The sequence below is a fragment of the Aulostomus chinensis genome, chromosome 5 (assembly GCF_037954235.1).
Source record: "Aulostomus chinensis isolate RoL2024-O1b breed Wild chromosome 5, RoL_Achi_v1.0, whole genome shotgun sequence".
Taxonomy (NCBI): Eukaryota; Metazoa; Chordata; class Actinopteri; order Syngnathiformes; family Aulostomidae; genus Aulostomus; species Aulostomus chinensis.
In genome coordinates, this window is record NC_141324.1 from 2,550,850 (window position 1) to 2,568,376 (window position 17,527).

Below are 17,527 nucleotides of genomic sequence, written 5' to 3' on the forward strand. Positions count from 1 at the left end.
TCCTCTCTCAGGTACTGCAGTTCACCTGTTCTGTACTAGTGTGCATGCTTCCAGGTATTCTCTAACAACCTGCATGACACTGACAGACCTGCTGCTGGTCACGGCACTCCTGATGCTGACATGTTGCAGTGTTTAGAGCTTTTGTATAACTTGGGATGGAAACTATAAATTATGAAAGATGGTGAAGTGTGAACCAAAGACTCTGAACAAAGAGAGAACTATGAGGTGTCAGTTCAATGTTGGAAAATTGTTTTAAATGTGTTTTATCTAGTACAATGGTACACACTGTATTTGTACAGCTAACAAGGCAGTAAAGTTCCTATTGAAATGACATTTGTATTGTGGAACTGCGTTCACTGCATTTTTGGTATAAATTTGAGTTGGCTTTCTTGTCTTTCTTTGTGTTTTTTTTCTTTCCCCCTTTGGGACAGTGTTTGAAGTTCATTGTATTTTTCACTTTATCTTTTTGTCTATTTTTGTTTTTAAGTTAAACAAAAATTATAAAATACACAAAAAAATCACAAAACATAACATAAAAGTATACAATCTTCAACCCTGATGATGGGTGGAGGTGTGCTGTCGTCGGCATCACTGTGGGACGGTCGGTAGGTGGTTGGACGGACAGAGCACCTTTCTTCCCCTTTAGGGGAATGGCTCAGGCCCAATGTCCTAACCCTAAACCCCAACCCGTGCACGCACACACACAGACCCACACACACTCACATGTACACACATGGCCATACATACACACTAACACACAATAACTGGGGAGTAGGCAATCTTTTGGAGCTCTAGGACCCTAACCCTGGTCCTTGTAGTACCAACTGGTCCTTCTTTGCTGTGTACGATGGTCACACAGGATCAAGGGTTGCCAACTGTTTCTCCAAGCATCGTCTTGAACATCTAATCAGTGGCAGTTCAGGTGCTGGAGGGACACGAGGCTCCCTGACTGGGTCTGACTGTGGCACCAGGAAAGCGGCAAGAAGCTCAGACCTGAAAGCCCTCCAGCTGAGACCCAGGAGGAAAAGAAGAAAGAAGACCACCACACCACAAAAGGTGTGGAGAGCAGAAGAGAAGTGGTGAGACAAAACACCACAGCAGACAGACAAAGGGCTCAGGAGCCAGACTTGACCACAATCCCTCCAACCACTAACCCCGAGCCCAGTCTGGATCCTAGATTGATCCTGATACCCCACCGGAGGGACGGGTGAGTGCAAGTGTTTTCTGTGTGTGAAGATGGATTCAACTCACTTTTCTTCTTGTCCATTTTCTGTTTTTATATCAAAAACCTGCAAAGCCAAACAAACCCAGCCTCAGCAGCTCTCAATGGAACCGTAAAGCAGTGACGTTCACTCAGTCATGATGTTTCAGTTTTATTTACTAATCATTCCCAACTAATATTTTCATTCAAATGAAGATAAAAACACAAATTGACAAAGGTGGGAGATGGTTGGACAGTTGTCCAGTGTGGTAACAGGGCCAGACCACCTCTACAGATACCGATCCCTCACCCTCACCCAAAAACCTGCTGCTGACTGGTTCCCAGTGACAGCGGTAGTGGAACGGATGAACTTCCTTGCAGTATTCCTGCCTCTTGGCGCTTCCTGATTTTTCTCCTCTCAACTGGGAAAGGGGGGAAATAAAGGGTGGAAGAGCAAGGATCCAGCAGTCTGCCTCTGAGCCAGAGCCTGCCTGACTCCTTCACTGAGTTGTGGGACAATGGAGGAACCGCCTCCATCGGCACCATTCCCACTGGGACTCTGACGGAGGGGAGGCTGAGAACATGGAGATGCATGTCCTCAGTGACAAGGCGCTGGCTGAGGGCTTTGATGAGAAGCTGTTGGAGCTGCTTCCTGACGTGTCCACTCCAGACGGCGCGTCCCCCCAGGTCCACCTTTGTTAAACTTGTGGGCCAGTTTTGGTTCAAATATGGCAAACTGAACAAGTAGGGAACTGGACGTGAGCCTAAAGTGGTCCACATATCAGGTAGCACACTTGGTCCACCTTTGTTAAACTTGTGGGCCAGTTTTGGTTCAAATATGTCAAAATGAACAAGTAGGGAACTGGACGTGAGCCTAAAGTGGTCCACATATCAGGTAGCAATATCCACTAAAAAAGAAAAAACCAATACACGAATGAACAAAAAGCTCCATTTTGTGTCCTGCAGCTTCAAAGTGCTGTCTGAAACTTGGCCTGGGATGGCGTCCATAAAATAGAAAATCAAAACGTTGTCATGGAGCTGAACCAAATACTTTGTTGCTAAGGTGTTGACCCGGGGCCTCAGGGTACAAATGTGGGCGTAATGAGGGCGTAAGAACATTGCCACCCAAAGTAAGGGATAAATCAACTTGTACCTGTGCTCAGAACCGTGCGTAATTGAAGCCCAGCTCTGACCGTGCGCACACACAATCTGGTGGTAGAAACTACCAGAGCTACAAGGCTGCCACATCATCTTGGCCACCAGACAAGGCGCTCCTGTGGACCCCCCAGAGGGACTGGCTTGAGTTTCTGAGTTCATCTCATCATCCAACGTCACATTGTTGTCCCGTTTCCTTCCATTCAAATTCCCAAATCCAGCTAAATAAATGTTCATGAACGCCTCAGCTCAGCTGCTCATTTCACCTGCAGTGTGACAGCTATGGATGTCTTGGTTGGTTGGTTTAGTTTGGATGGTTGAGCTTGGATTCTACTAATGTTGGTTTTGGGTTGGTAGTCCAGCTTCAGGAAGAAAGCACATTTGTGTTTTTGTGTTGAGAACTGTTCAAGATATTCAGATCCACAGTGAGGGAACACTCAGCCGGTTGTCTCCCCCACCGGACAGATGCAGACTGATCAAACTACAATAAAGAAGTAAAAACTCATGAATACACGTTGAGTAATGGAGCAGTTGAAGTTCAAAAATGAAGGACAAACGAGAACCAAACTCTACAACTTCTGCTCCTTGATCCCGACTGACCATAAAAATGAGCCTCAGGCAGGAAAGAGAGTTCCCTTCAGTTTGAACGTTGTGCCAGTGCCACAGAAAATGGAAAATTTGTGTCTGCAGCCCAGACACACAGGAACAGATTGCATTTGGTCGCTACAGCCTGCTGCTATAACTCAGTAAGATGGACTGGGTTGGACATTCCACAACATCAAGAAAACACAGCCATGAACAGCCCTTTGACGCCTCGTCTCAGTGATTTGTTCCCAACAGAGTCAACATTCCTAAGTCTCCATGAGGATCTTCATTCCAACTATGTTTGCCCTTGTGTTTTCTCCCTATTGGTGGGGTTTTGTGGCTTCATGTTGAGCTGTGTGTTCTCATGTCATTGTATTTGCACTGTTTCGTAATTTCCATGTGACGTTACTTACCTTTATTGTGAAATAATCACCGGATATAATGTGGGCGGGCACTTCCTGTTCCGTTGGTCTTTGCCGCGCTATTTCGGTGTGTTCGTTTTTCCACGCACGAGAAAAGAATGCTGAGGGATGTAATGCCCACAGAATAAAGACACAAACAATTACCAAGGGTGTATTACTAATTTGTGGACAAGTGGAGCCTGCTGCTGGTGGTGATGGACACTCAAGGAACGGGAGGTCAACAAGCAGAAAGCGCAACAGGTTATGGGCCAGGCGCGGTGCAAGTGGAGGAAGATGGCAAAGGCTAGTCTTCGATGGAGATGAAAACAACTTCGAACGTTGGCAAGTTAAGCTTCTTGGACACTTGAGGAAGCTAGGACTGAAGGACACAATACTTAAACCACCAAATGAAGAGCCAGATGCAGACAAAAGTGAAGAATGCTACGCAGAGCTGATACAGTTTCTCAACGATAAGAGCCTATCGTTGGTAATGAGAGATGCGACTGACGACGGCAGAAAAGCACTCAAAATATTACAAGAACATTACGCGAGTGATGGTAAGCCAAGGGTCATAGCGCTTTACTCCGAACTAACCTCATTGAAGATGTCTGAAGAAACGGTAACAGAGTACATCATCCGAGCTGAGAAAGCAGTGACATCTCTGAGGAATGCGAAGGAAACTACTGGTGACGGACTAATAATAGCCATGATCCTGAAAGGGCTTCCAGAGTCGTACAAGCCATTTGCCAAACACAGAACTAAAAGCAAAGAAGGCATTACCTTCACAGAGTTTAAAAGCAGACTATAGTCGTGTATTACTAACTCAAAGTCATTGAGGTCAGGTAACTCAAAAGCAGATTTTTAGTTTAAAAAACTATAAACTATTGAGTTTTCTGAATGAGTAATGCATTTTTAATTTGAAGTACATCAGTACTATTGAGTTAATGGCTGTCATTCAATGATATCTTTTAAGTAAATGGCAGAACGCTGCGTGGTGACGTCATGGGCGTCACCGCGCGGTCTCATCCGGCGCAATTTGACTTCTCAACGGCTGAACCTGGCAGAGACTGACGGATTATTTAGCAAGTTAAGGTGACAAGACAAACAATTTTTTTTTTTTTTTTTTTACAAGGACCCAGTGTATCAATGCTGTAGTCGGTGCACAGAAAAGGAATATTTTGTGTTCTTGTGGTTTTGACAACAGCAGAATTGGATAAGTCAATTTGGGGCACTTGCCGCCTTTGCAAGCTAGCAAAGATGGTAGTTCGTGGTCGTGCTTGCGACTGAGGCCATTATCATCCACTCGGTCAGCTGCATTGTTCTGAGCCTGGGACTTCTCCTAATGCTAAGCGCTCTTCTGTGGTGAGTATGAATGTTTCTTAAACGTCTCTTGTCTGTTGAAAGACACAGCAGTGTTATTAAGACAAAGAATAGTACCGCGCAGGTTTATGTGGGCGGTGGCGGAGTAATACCTGTCACTTGGTGTGTTGCAGGTAATGTTTCTATCCGCGTGCGAAGGTCTGAGAGGACATAAAGTAATCGTCAAAGTGACAAAGTTGAAGCATTCCTAATAACATGTTTTCTTTCAAAATAGGATGTCGGTTGGTTTTTTTTTCCTCTAAGGTTTAAAAAAGCTGTTTAAAGACAAATTTAGATAGATGTTTTTCTTTCAAATAATACAACAGTGGTGCAATAGTAAACAATTCTTGTCAGCTTAAACCATCTTTGTGATTTTTTGGAAGTTAAACTTCATTCTCTCTAGGTCATGTACTGTCTTGGTTTTGAGATGCTGCAGACAAGTGCTGCAATGTTAAGCTTCCTGTCGCTTCCCCCAAATTAAAATGACTTTTATCTCCTCCTGCTTTTGATAAAGGAACAGCGTGATATGCACATGCTCTCCCTTCATACCTACGAGAAGATGACTCCCAGTTCTTCAAGACATGCAATGTATGTATTGCCTGACTTAACGCAAATGTCTGTCAATGGCCACAATATGTACTGTACATGTTGTTTCTCTTCTTTGGAGCAAACAAAATCTGACTCCTTAGATATCACAGTGATCAACTATTCGGCCTGTTTGGTGCTGAGGCACCACTGCCTTTTGCAAGGCCAAGCTTTGAAGAAATCTGTGACAAATTTGTGCCTCTTGTTGAATGTAAAAAGTAGTTGAGTTAAAGAAGGGAAATATAGAGGGAGAAAGAATATCTCTATCTCATATTATTTGTCAAACAGATGCATTCACATCTCCAGTATTCCATTCCTGAGTTAACGATTCAAGCCGGAGACCAGCTTCTCAAGCAGACTCGAGCACAGTGGCCGAGCGCAGGCATGTTTGTGTTCATTCTTATAAAACAAAACAGACATTGGGCCTAAGAGTACTGAGGTGCGGGCCTGGGTTACAAATGTGAAAAAATCCCCAAATCACATTTGGCTGAGATTTTAGAGTCAAGATCAAGAGAGCAAATCATTATGACTCCCAAAAGCCTGTTAACTTGGGTAGTTGCATGCAAGTGTTGTGTCAAGACAAGAAAATGTTAACTCATCTTTATTTCTGCATGTAATTCCAGTGCATCACCCCAAATCCAGCCTCTTGAATCATCTCGATCACCTTTTACTTTATTCTGTATGTGTATGTCTGTGTGTATTTTGCAGTGGGAAGATGATCCAGACATTGAGGACACTCCTGTCGCTCTCCTCTCCGTGGCAACGGACAACCCCACTGGCACCATCCAGTTTAACTCCGACAGCATTTCTGTTGTGATCGAAGATGGCATTCTTGTGAGATGTCTCCCCAGGTTGGCTGATGCACTTCTTCTCTTGTTTGGCTTAATCTATGCATTGCATTTAGATTATCCAAAGAAACTTATCCACACGTCTACCTTGGTTCAGAAAATACTGCTGTGTCTTGATGATAACAGACCACTCAAACCACGCCTGCTAAGTTTGAAAAACGAGTTGTTCAGCAATATTGAAGGCACCAGTGCCTGAATGAGACATCCCTGGTCCTGCTAAGATTGATAACTTTGCACCGTACCTCTAAGGTGGCTGAAGAGAGGAACTTCCTTAACGTACTTGTTAGCTGTTAGCAGAGTAAGTATGTTGTGTTGATCAGTTCAAGTGTGCAGTAAGTGATCCATGAAACAGTGGTTAACCTTTAAGTAATTTCAGAGCTTTCCTCTGCTTTATCTACCTCAACATTGTTGCACTGTTTGTGACTGATTTTGTTTTAATAATTGGATGTGTTAGCTTTGATTCCACCAAAATGTCTTTTTTCATTTCATGAATAATTTGTTGGTTATTAGTATTTTTGACCTTGATTTGCACCTTGTAGCGAGTACATTGAAATTGATTATGTATGGTATGTTATGGTATTTAATCAAGTACACGCTTCAGAGAAATCTTTTTTTTTATAACAGCAGAGTATAATTTGTGTTTTTTTTTGTTTTGTTTTGTTTTGTTGTCGTGTTTGTATCACACCTTTATCACTGTTGTGGAAATTACTTACAAGAACTGCTCTGGGGTTTATTTGTTGTTTTGGTTAGTGGACATGCTGTGCATTTAGCTTCTGCTAAAATTAACATGGTCTGCCTTCCTGTAAAATACACTTCCGATACCTGTAACACTGTTAAGCCTCAACAACAACCTAAAGCTAAACTAGTTGAACAAAACTCTTGATGTTTTATCAAAGGTTGTTTTAAACCTTAATTAAAAATGTGAACTGAAAAAGACATGTGAGGTGTGTTTTTGTTTTTAGACATTGATAGCAAATGTACGTATACATGAATATATGTTTTTATATATATATACAATGGGGGAAATAAGTATTGAACGCATTAACTTTTTTGTCATTACATTTATTTCCAAAGATGCAATTCATGTGACATTTCTTCCAGACACTGGTATTAACTCAAATAATCCACACATGAAAAGAAATCACAACATTCAAATCCATAAATAATGATTATGTGGAATTATGTGCAATAACACAGGAAAAAAGTATTGAACACACTATCTGAGACTCGTTTAATACTTTGTGGAGAAGCCTTTGTTTGCAATGACAGCTTCCAGACGCTTCTTGTATGTATTAACTAATCGCCCACACTGCTCAGGTGTGATTTTTGCACATTCCTCCGCACAACAACAATTCCATAACAATAATAATTATATATAACCAGTTATAAACCAATTATAAATAACCAGTAACACACCCATGATGGTTGATCTTAATTTGTTGATACTACAGTGTGTAATAATGAAGTTATTGAACAATAATTCCATAAAAATAATAATAATATAACCCAAAAATGTTCAAAAGCAGTTTTCCCAAACCAAGTGTTGTAGTATAACCAGTAACACACCCATGATGGTTGATCTGAATTTGGTGATACTACACTGTGTAATAATGAAGTTATAGAACAACAATTCCATAAAAATAATAATAATATAACCCAAAAATGTACAAAAGCAGTTTTCCCAAACCAAGTGTTGTAGTATAGCCAGTAACACACCCATGATGGTTGATCTGAATTTGGTGATACTACAGTGTGTAATTGTGACGTTATTGAACAATAATTCCGTAAAAATAATAATTATATAACCCAAAAATGTACAAATCAGTTTTCCCAAACCAAGTGTTGTAGTATAACCAGTAACACACCCATGATGGTTGATCTGAATTTGGTGATACTACACTGTGTAATAATGAAGTTATTGAACAATAATTCCATAAAAATAATAATTATATAACCCAAAAATGTACAAAAGCAGTTTTCCCAAACCAAGTGTTGTAGTATAACCAGTAGCACACCCATGATGGTTGATCTGAATTTGGTGATACTACAGTGTGTAATAATGAAGTTATTGAACAATAATTCCATAAAAATAATAATTATATAACCCAAAAATGTACAAAAGCAGTTTTCCCAAACCAAGTGTTGTAGTATAACCAGTAGCACACCCATGATGGTTGATCTGAATTTGGTGATACTACAGTGTGTAATAATGAAGTTATTGAACAATAATTCCATAAAAATAATAATTATATAACCCAAAAATGTACAAAAGCAGTTTTCCCAAACCAAGTGTTGTAGTATAACCAGTAACACACCCATGATGGTTGATCTGAATTTGGTGATACTACACTGTATAATAATGAAGTTATTGAACAATAATTCCATAAAAATAATAATTATATTACCCAAAAATGTACTAAAGCAGTTTTCCCAAACCAAGTGTTGTAGTATAACCAGTAGCACACCCATGATGGTTGATCTGAATTTGGTGATACTACACTGTGTAATAATGAAGTTATTGAACAATAATTCCATAAAAATAATAATTATATAACCCAAAAATGTACAAAAGCAGTTTTCCCAAACCAAGTGTTGTAGTATAGCCAGTAGCACACCCTTGATTGTTGATCTGAATTTGGTGATACTACAGTGTGTAATTGTGACGTTATTGAACAATAATTCCATAAAAATAATAATAATATAACCCAAAAATGTTCAAAAGCAGTTTTCCCAAACCAAGTGTTGTAGTATAACCAGTAGCACACCCTTGATGGTTGATCTGAATTTGGTGATACTACACTGTGTAATAATGAAGTTATTGAACAATAATTCCATAAAAATAATAATTATATAACCCAAAAATGTACAAAAGCAGTTTTCCCAAACCAAGTGTTGTAGTATAGCCTGTAGCACACCCATGATGGTTGATCTGAATTTGGTGATACTACACTGTGTAATAATGAAGTTATTGAACAATAATTCCATCAAAATAATAATTATATAACCCAAAAATGTACAAAAACAGTTTTCCCAAACCAAGTGTTGTAGTATAGCCAGTAGCACACCCATGACGGTTGATCTGAATTTGGTGATACTACAGTGTGTAATAATGAAGTTATTGAACAATAATTCCATAAAAATAATAATTATATTACCCAAAAATGTACAAAAGCAGTTTTCCCAAACCAAGTGTTGTAGTATAGCCAGTAACACACCCATGATGGTTGATCTGAATTTGGTGATACTACACTGTGTAATAATGAAGTTCTTGAACAATATTTCCATAAAAATAATAATTATATAACCCAAAAATGTACAAAAGCAATTTTCCCAAACCAAGTGTTGTAGTATAGCCTGTAGCACACCCATGATGGTTGATCTGAATTTGGTGATACTACAGTGTGTAATAATGAAGTTATTGAACAATAATTCAATAAAAATAATAATTATATAACCCAAAAATGTACAAAAGCAGTTTTCCCAAACCTCGTGTTGTAGTATAGCCAGTAGCACACCCTTGATGGTTGATCTGAATTTGGTGATACTACACTGTGTAATAATGAAGTTATTGAACAATAATTCCATCAAAATAATAATTATATTACCCAAAAATGTACAAAAGCAGTTTTCCCAAACCAAGTGTTGTAGTATAGCCTGTAGCACACCCATGATGGTTGATCTGAATTTGGTGATACTACAGTGTGTAATAATGAAGTTATTGAACAATAATTCCATAAAAATAATAATTATATAACCCAAAAATGTACAAAAGCAGTTTTCCCAAACCAAGTGTTTTAGTATAGCCAGTAGCACACCCATGATGGTTGATCTGAATTTGGTGATACTACAGTGTGTAATTGTGACGTTATTGAACAATAATTCCGTAAAAATAATAATTATATAACCCAAAAATGTACAAATCAGTTTTCCAAAACCAAGTGTTGTAGTATAACCAGTAACACACCCATGATGGTTGATCTGAATTTGGTGATACTACACTGTGTAATAATGAAGTTATTGAACAATAATTCCATAAAAATTATAATTATACAACCCAAAAATGTACAAAAGCTGTTTTCCCAAACCAAGTGTTGTAGTATAGCCAGTAGCACACCCTTGATGGTTGATCTGAATTTGGTGATACTACAGTGTGTAATTGTGACGTTATTGAACAATAATTCCGTAAAAATAATAATTATATAACCCAAAAATGTACAAATCAGTTTTCCAAAACCAAGTGTTGTAGTATAACCAGTAACACACCCATGATGGTTGATCTGAATTTGGTGATACTACACTGTGTAATAATGAAGTTATTGAACAATAATTCCATAAAAATTATAATTATACAACCCAAAAATGTACAAAAGCTGTTTTCCCAAACCAAGTGTTGTAGTATAGCCAGTAGCACACCCTTGATGGTTTATCTGAATTTGGTGATACTACAGTGTGTAATTGTGACGTTATTGAACAATAATTCCATAAAACTAATAATAATATAACCCAAAAATGTACAAAAGCAGTTTTCCCAAACCAAGTGTTGTAGTATAACCAGTCGCAGACCATTGATGGTCGACCTGAATTTGGTGATACTACACTGTGTAATAATGAAGTTATTGAACAATAATTCCATAAAAATAATAATTATATAACCCAAAAATGTTCAAAAGCAGTTTTCCCAAACCAAGTGTTGTAGTATAACCAGTAACACACCCATGATGGTTGATCTGAATTTGGTGATACTACACTGTGTAATAATGAAGTTATTGAACAATAATTCCATCAAAATAATAATTATATGACCCAAAAATGTACAAAAGCAGTTTTCCCAAACCAAGTGTTGTAGTATAGCCAGGAGCACACCCATGATGGTTGATCTGAATTTGGTGATACTACAGTGTGTAATAATGAAGTTATTGAACAATAATTCCATAAAAATAATAATTATATAACCCAAAAATGTACAAAAACAGTTTTCCCAAACCAAGTGTTGTAGTATAGCCAGTAGCACACCCATGACGGTTGATCTGAATTTGGTGATACTACAGTGTGTAATAATGAAGTTATTGAACAATAATTCCATAAAAATAATAATTATATAACCCAAAAATGTACAAAAGCAGTTTTCCCAAACCAAGTGTTGTAGTATAACCAGTAACACACCCATGATGGTTGATCTGAATTTGGTGATACTACACTGTGTAATAATGAAGTTATTGAACAATAATTCCATAAAAATAATAATTATATTACCCAAAAATGTACTAAAGCAGTTTTCCCAAACCAAGTGTTGTAGTATAACCAGTAGCACACCCATGATGGTTGATCTGAATTTGGTGATACTACACTGTGTAATAATGAAGTTATTGAACAATAATTCCATAAAAATAATAATTATATAACCCAAAAATGTACAAAAGCAGTTTTCCCAAACCAAGTGTTGTAGTATAGCCAGTAGCACACCCTTGATTGTTGATCTGAATTTGGTGATACTACAGTGTGTAATTGTGACGTTATTGAACAATAATTCCATAAAAATAATAATAATATAACCCAAAAATGTACAAAAGCAGTTTTCCCAAACCTCGTGTTGTAGTATAGCCAGTAGCACACCCTTGATGGTTGATCTGAATTTGGTGATACTACACTGTGTAATAATGAAGTTATTGAACAATAATTCCATCAAAATAATAATTATATTACCCAAAAATGTACAAAAGCAGTTTTCCCAAACCAAGTGTTGTAGTATAGCCTGTAGCACACCCATGATGGTTGATCTGAATTTGGTGATACTACAGTGTGTAATAATGAAGTTATTGAACAATAATTCCATAAAAATAATAATTATATAACCCAAAAATGTACAAAAGCAGTTTTCCCAAACCAAGTGTTTTAGTATAGCCAGTAGCACACCCATGATGGTTGATCTGAATTTGGTGATACTACACTGTGTAATAATGAAGTTATTGAACAATAATTCCATAAAAACAATAATTATATTACCCAAAAATGTTCAAAAGCAGTTTTCCCAAATCAAGTGTTGTAGTATAGCCTGTAGCACACCCATGATGGTTGATCTGAATTTGGTGATACTACACTGTGTAATAATGAAGTTATTGAACAATAATTCCATAAAAATAATAATAATATAACCCAAAAATGTACAAAAGCAGTTTTCCCAAACCAAGTGTTGTAGTATAACCAGTAGCACACCATTGATGGTTGATCTGAATTTGGTGATACTACAGTGTGTAATTGTGACGTTATTGAACAATAATTCCATAAAAATAATAATAATATAACCCAAAAATGTACAAAAGCAGTTTTCCCAAACCAAGTGTTGTAGTATAGCCTGTAGCACACCCATGATGGTTGATCTGAATTTGGTGATACTACACTGTGTAATAATGAAGTTATTGAACAATAATTCCATAAAAATAATAATAATATAACCCAAAAATGTACAAAAGCAGTTTTCCCAAACCAAGTGTTGTAGTATAACCAGTAGCAGACCCATGATGGTTGATCTGAATTTGGTGATACTACACTGTGTAATAATGAAGTTATTGAACAATAATTCCATAAAAATAATAATAATATAACCCAAAAATGTACAAAAGCAGTTTTCCAAAACCAAGTGTTGTAGTATAACCAGTAGCAGACCCATGATGGTTGATCTGAATTTGGTGATACTACACTGTGTAATAATGAAGTTATTGAACAACAATTCCATAAAAATAATAATAATATAACCCAAAAATGTTCAAAAGCAGTTTTCCCAAACCAAGTGTTGTAGTATAACCAGTAGCAGACCCATGATGGTTAATCTGAATTTGGTGATACTACAGTGTGTAATTGTGACATTATTGAATACTTTTCCTTTCGGTGCTGCACTTTGTAGACGGTCCCTGCGCTCTTGCCTCTCCGTCCGCTGCACTTAGAAAACAATGTTATTTGTCGAATGCAAAAGACGCCTCATTTCGGTTAAATTGCGTTTGTAGCCCATTGTCTGCATAACTACAATAGCATAGATGCATCGTTTGTATTTTAATAACGTTTCGATTGCGCGCTATTGATCTCGGAAGTTCGAATCTGCCAATATCTTTCCAACTGTACCGAAGTAGTGTTGTTGTGATAGCTCGTTAGCACACACTTCTTGAATGCTAAAATGGTGCTGCTGTGAGCACTTGGGGTTTTTGTGCGGGAGTGGCAGTGTTTCACGTCCATTCATTTATCTTTGGAACACTGGAACCTCCACCCAGGGAAACGTGGCCGCTGTTGTTCACTGCTGGGACACCCTCAGCCGCACCTCCACCTTTTCTCCTCTCCATGAATCCTGGCTAAGCACTGTGGATACAGTCCTAAATATGTTGGACGATGTAAAGCTACGTGTCTTTGCATTTATTTAGCCACCCCTAAATCATTAGTCCTTGTGTTTTTAGTCCTATTTTTAGTCAGCAATGAGAATGCGCTGGTGTCTTCACCTTCACCACTAGTCGGCGCCACTACGTTGTCACTTGGCAGTAATTTGGTGTGCCGCCCCCCACTATAAGCCTCATGCACCCCCTGGATAGATGTTGTGGCGCCGCCACTGCCACCCTATGACATAATAATGTACAGTTATGTCAGGTGTATTAATTTGAAAAAATAGAATTTGGATTTTACCAATCGGTCATAAGATACCTGGGCAGACTGCACAAGTCCAGTATGTGTGGGAACCATTGACAAGTCTAGACCCTGGATATAGGACAGCCTTACTTTAGATTGACTAATGGAAAAAATCCTCACCTTATATTAGGGTCAATACGGTAGCATGCAGCTGGCCATTTCTCAGCACCGTGTGTAATTTATCCACAGCTGAACTGTTGTCTCCATCTTTAGAAACAGTCAGAAACAAGGCCTTAACAGCAACTGCAACGGCCCAGGAGGTGGAGGCAGACACAAAGAGATGGCTCCATCTTGCTGGAGACAGAGGTGGTGGCAGGAGAGGGAGAGAGGAGAAGAAGAAGCGGCCCAGCAGCACCCATGTTAGTCAGCTACAGCACCTATTTTTCAATATACAGGGCCAAGAAAAAGCAGATGGAGCACTGGGAATGTCCTGGTTGACTGCATTAAATGTCGGCTGAACCATCTTGAAGAAGTATCTCACTGTGATTGATGTGACAGAGACTGACACTGGGATAGGATCTGCAGTGTGAGAGGGAATGGTACTTTTTACATCATTATTCTCAGTAAAAACATCAAAGGGATTCTGGTGGGACTTTTGCAGGGTCTGGACTAAATAAAGAGGTTTCCTCAAGTCTGTTCAACCCAGTGAGGAGGCAGGACACGTCTGCAGCACCACAACATTTGGTTTACCCTGGGATTTGATAGACATTTCACCTTTAACAAATGTTGCACCTCCTGCCATTTGAAAGTTGCAGCAGGCTGTGTTGTGATTGTGATCAAATTATAATTCATTGTTGGGCCCTAATTAAATGGTCATTAAATCTGATCTGACACGGCACGGTCATGGCAACCGAAGCCCAAGCTAACGCAAGGTGATGCTAGTGCTCTGGCATGAGAACACATAACAACGCTCATTATAGGTGACTCGGACATGAGGCCTACCACGCTCGGGAAAAACACCACAACGTGCTGTTTTCACGGTGAACTCGTCCGGACATTGAACGACAGGTTCCACAGGTCTTGGCTAACCACAAAAATGGAACACCTCATTCCAGCCGCAGTGAACGGGCTCCAGTATGGCAGAGGTTGACCGCTCTCAGTTTGTGGCAGCAGCAGCAGCTGATTATTGCTGGAAAGGTGAGCTTGGAAGCTTTCCGCCGATGGTGACAGGCTTGGTTTGAAGGAAGGCCAGGGACAATCACACAGGGAGCACCATGAAGGTTGGCTGCTGCTCCACCCCTGACTTCAGCTGAAATGCTCTGTCTCTAAATGAACATTCCACTGTGCAGAGTGAGGGATCGTACTGTCGTTGACACCATTTTCAGAATTCCTGTCTGTCTTTCCAGTTCAGCAGTGAGGAGGGAGACAGGATCCTCATTTGTAAGTTCAGCAGGTGTCCGTCTCAGCACCAGCACAGTTGGCCTCCTCGGTAGCAGTGGTGTTGAGCAGGATCCTCTCTTGATCCCGCACTGACATCTTCGTCCTCCAGACTTGGGCAGTTCAGATGATTCTGACTGTTATCCTGTGCATTCTCCACTGTTACAGTTACCTGTTTGATGTTGAGGAGGAGATGAGTGATTGCTGCTGCAGGCTGCAGGCTGCCCCCCCCCCCCCACATCCTGTCTTTTCTAGCTGCAGAGGTTTACCGGCCCTCATCTCTCACGTCCATACCTTTCTTCACGGGCCATCTCCCATCTCTAGTCATGTCCAAACAGACGCGCCGTATGTCCTCTTTGTTCAAAACAAAGCTGTCTCTTCTTCCTCTCTTTTTTCACCTGACCTTGATCAGTGCGGTAGCATCAGCAGGACTGGTGGAGGAATGGGGGGGGGGGGGGTGACCAACTGTGTCAGGTAAGAGATGAACCCCCCAGAGCCATCAGGTTTGTGTCATGTTAGATTAATTTGAACCAGGATTGCTCCTCTGTGCTACGACACAGCGCTCAAACTGGTTGCTAAAGAAAGTTGCTAGCCTTCTCTGACCGGTACCTGTCCTTCACTTGCGTGTGTGAATGGACTCAATTTTATAGAGCGCTTTTCTACCTTAGCGGCACTCAAAGTGCTTTAGTGTCGTCTCATTCACCCTTTCACACACACACACACACACATACACACACACACACACACACACACACACACACACACACACACACACTGATGGGGGAGGCTGCCATGCAAGGTGCCAACCTACTCATCAGGAGCAGTATTTTGCTCAAGGACACTTGGACATGGTCACCGGGGTCGAGAATCGAACCAGCAACCCTTTGGTTGCTAGACAGCCACTTTACCCCTGAGCCATGCCGCCCGTGTGTGTGTGTGTGTGTGTGTGTGTGTGTGTGTGTGTGTTTGTGTGTGTGTGTGTGTGTGTGTGTGTGTGTGTGTGTAAAACACAAACTGACACACATAAAAACACATTCATGGGTTTTTATGAAGACAGTGGCAGGTTTCTGTTGTGACTAAATGCGGATCGTGCATCCGTTTCCGGTCTCATGCGTGCAGGAAATCAGACACAAGACAGCACCAGGCTCCCCAAGATTCCATGTGACTCACCCCTTCATAAAGGTTCTGAGGTAAGCAACTCAACATCAGAAAAAAGGTGAAACACTGAGGACAAATCTCAAGAAGAACCTTTGTCCCTTCCCTCCCCAGACGGCAATGTCACATCCATGCCCTAGCGGTGTTCTTGGTTGACCTTCTTTCTGTCTTGTCTCCTGGCTCCCGGTTTTATATTGAAATTGAACTCTGCTCTCATTTCTGGTAACTTCCCTTCCCCCTGGTGTGTTTCCCACCAGTCTGATTGTCTTCCCTGCCCTGATTGTGTCCACTCGTTTCAGGGCAGACCAGGCAACCAGGAGACGTAGAAATAGGGAAGAGTGTGATCCACCATCTTTGGGTGGTGGGCCTGTCCCCTACGGAAGGACCTGCACCCTGACCCTATGGACTGAGCTCTGTGCGGGGATGGTAGGTTGACATGGAAGATGCTAACACAGTTGTGCTGGGACTACCTGGTCCTGGTATGACTGACTGGTCCTACTTCAGTGTTTTGTCTGATTGTCTTCCCTGCTCTGATTGTGTCCACTCTTTTCCAGGTCCAGACCAGGCAACCAGGAGACGTCTGGAAATAGGGGAGAGTGTGGTCGATGACCCGAAGGCGTTGGACCGGTCCCCTATGGAAGGACCTTCACCCTGACCCTATGGACTGAGCTCTGTGCATGGATGGTAGGTAGACATGGAAGATGCTCACACAGCTGTGCTGGGACTACCTGGTCCTGGTATGACTCACTGGTCCTTCTTCAGTGTTTGTCTGATTGTCTTCCCTGCCCTGATTGTGTCCACTTGTTTCCAGGTCAGACCAGGCAACCAGGAGACATGTGTGGAAATAGGGGAGAGTGTGGTCGATGACCCGAAGGTGTTGGACCAGGCCTCTTGGAAGGACCTGAACCCTGACCCTATGGACTGAGCTCTGTGCGGGGATGGTAGGTAGACATGGAAGATGCTCACACAGCTGTGCTGGGACTACCTGGTCCTGGTATGACTGACTGGTCCTTCTTCAGTGTTTGTCTGATTGTCTTCCATTCTTTCTTCTGATTTGTTTCCAGGCCAGACCAGGCAACCAGGGGGCGTGTGTGGAAATAGGGGAGAGTGTGGTCCATCATCTTTGGGTGGTGGACCGGTCCCCTAGGGAAGGACCCGCACCCTGACCCTATGGACTGAGCTCTGTGCGGGGA

The 17,527-nt window shown here is 40.8% G+C and overlaps 2 long non-coding RNA genes across 5 annotated transcripts; both read left to right on the plus strand.

The window, feature by feature from the left end:
• Window positions 1–4,362: 4,362 nt before the first annotated feature.
• LOC147260882 (uncharacterized) lies at window positions 4,363–14,033 on the plus strand. 4 transcript variants are annotated; one of them, XR_015116196.1, is made up of 4 exons: window positions 4,363–4,434; window positions 4,547–4,704; window positions 5,216–5,289; window positions 14,016–14,033. It is a non-coding gene; the product is annotated as an uncharacterized LOC147260882 (long non-coding RNA). The 4 variants fall into 4 exon arrangements; XR_015116193.1 differs by having other exon boundaries at window positions 4,377–4,434; window positions 4,550–4,704; XR_015116194.1 differs by lacking the exon at window positions 4,363–4,434 and having other exon boundaries at window positions 4,486–4,704.
• Window positions 14,034–16,952: 2,919 nt separating this feature from the next.
• On the plus strand, window positions 16,953–17,527 carry LOC147260883 (uncharacterized). Its single transcript, XR_015116202.1, has 3 exons — window positions 16,953–17,018; window positions 17,146–17,275; window positions 17,399–17,527. It is a non-coding gene; the product is annotated as an uncharacterized LOC147260883 (long non-coding RNA).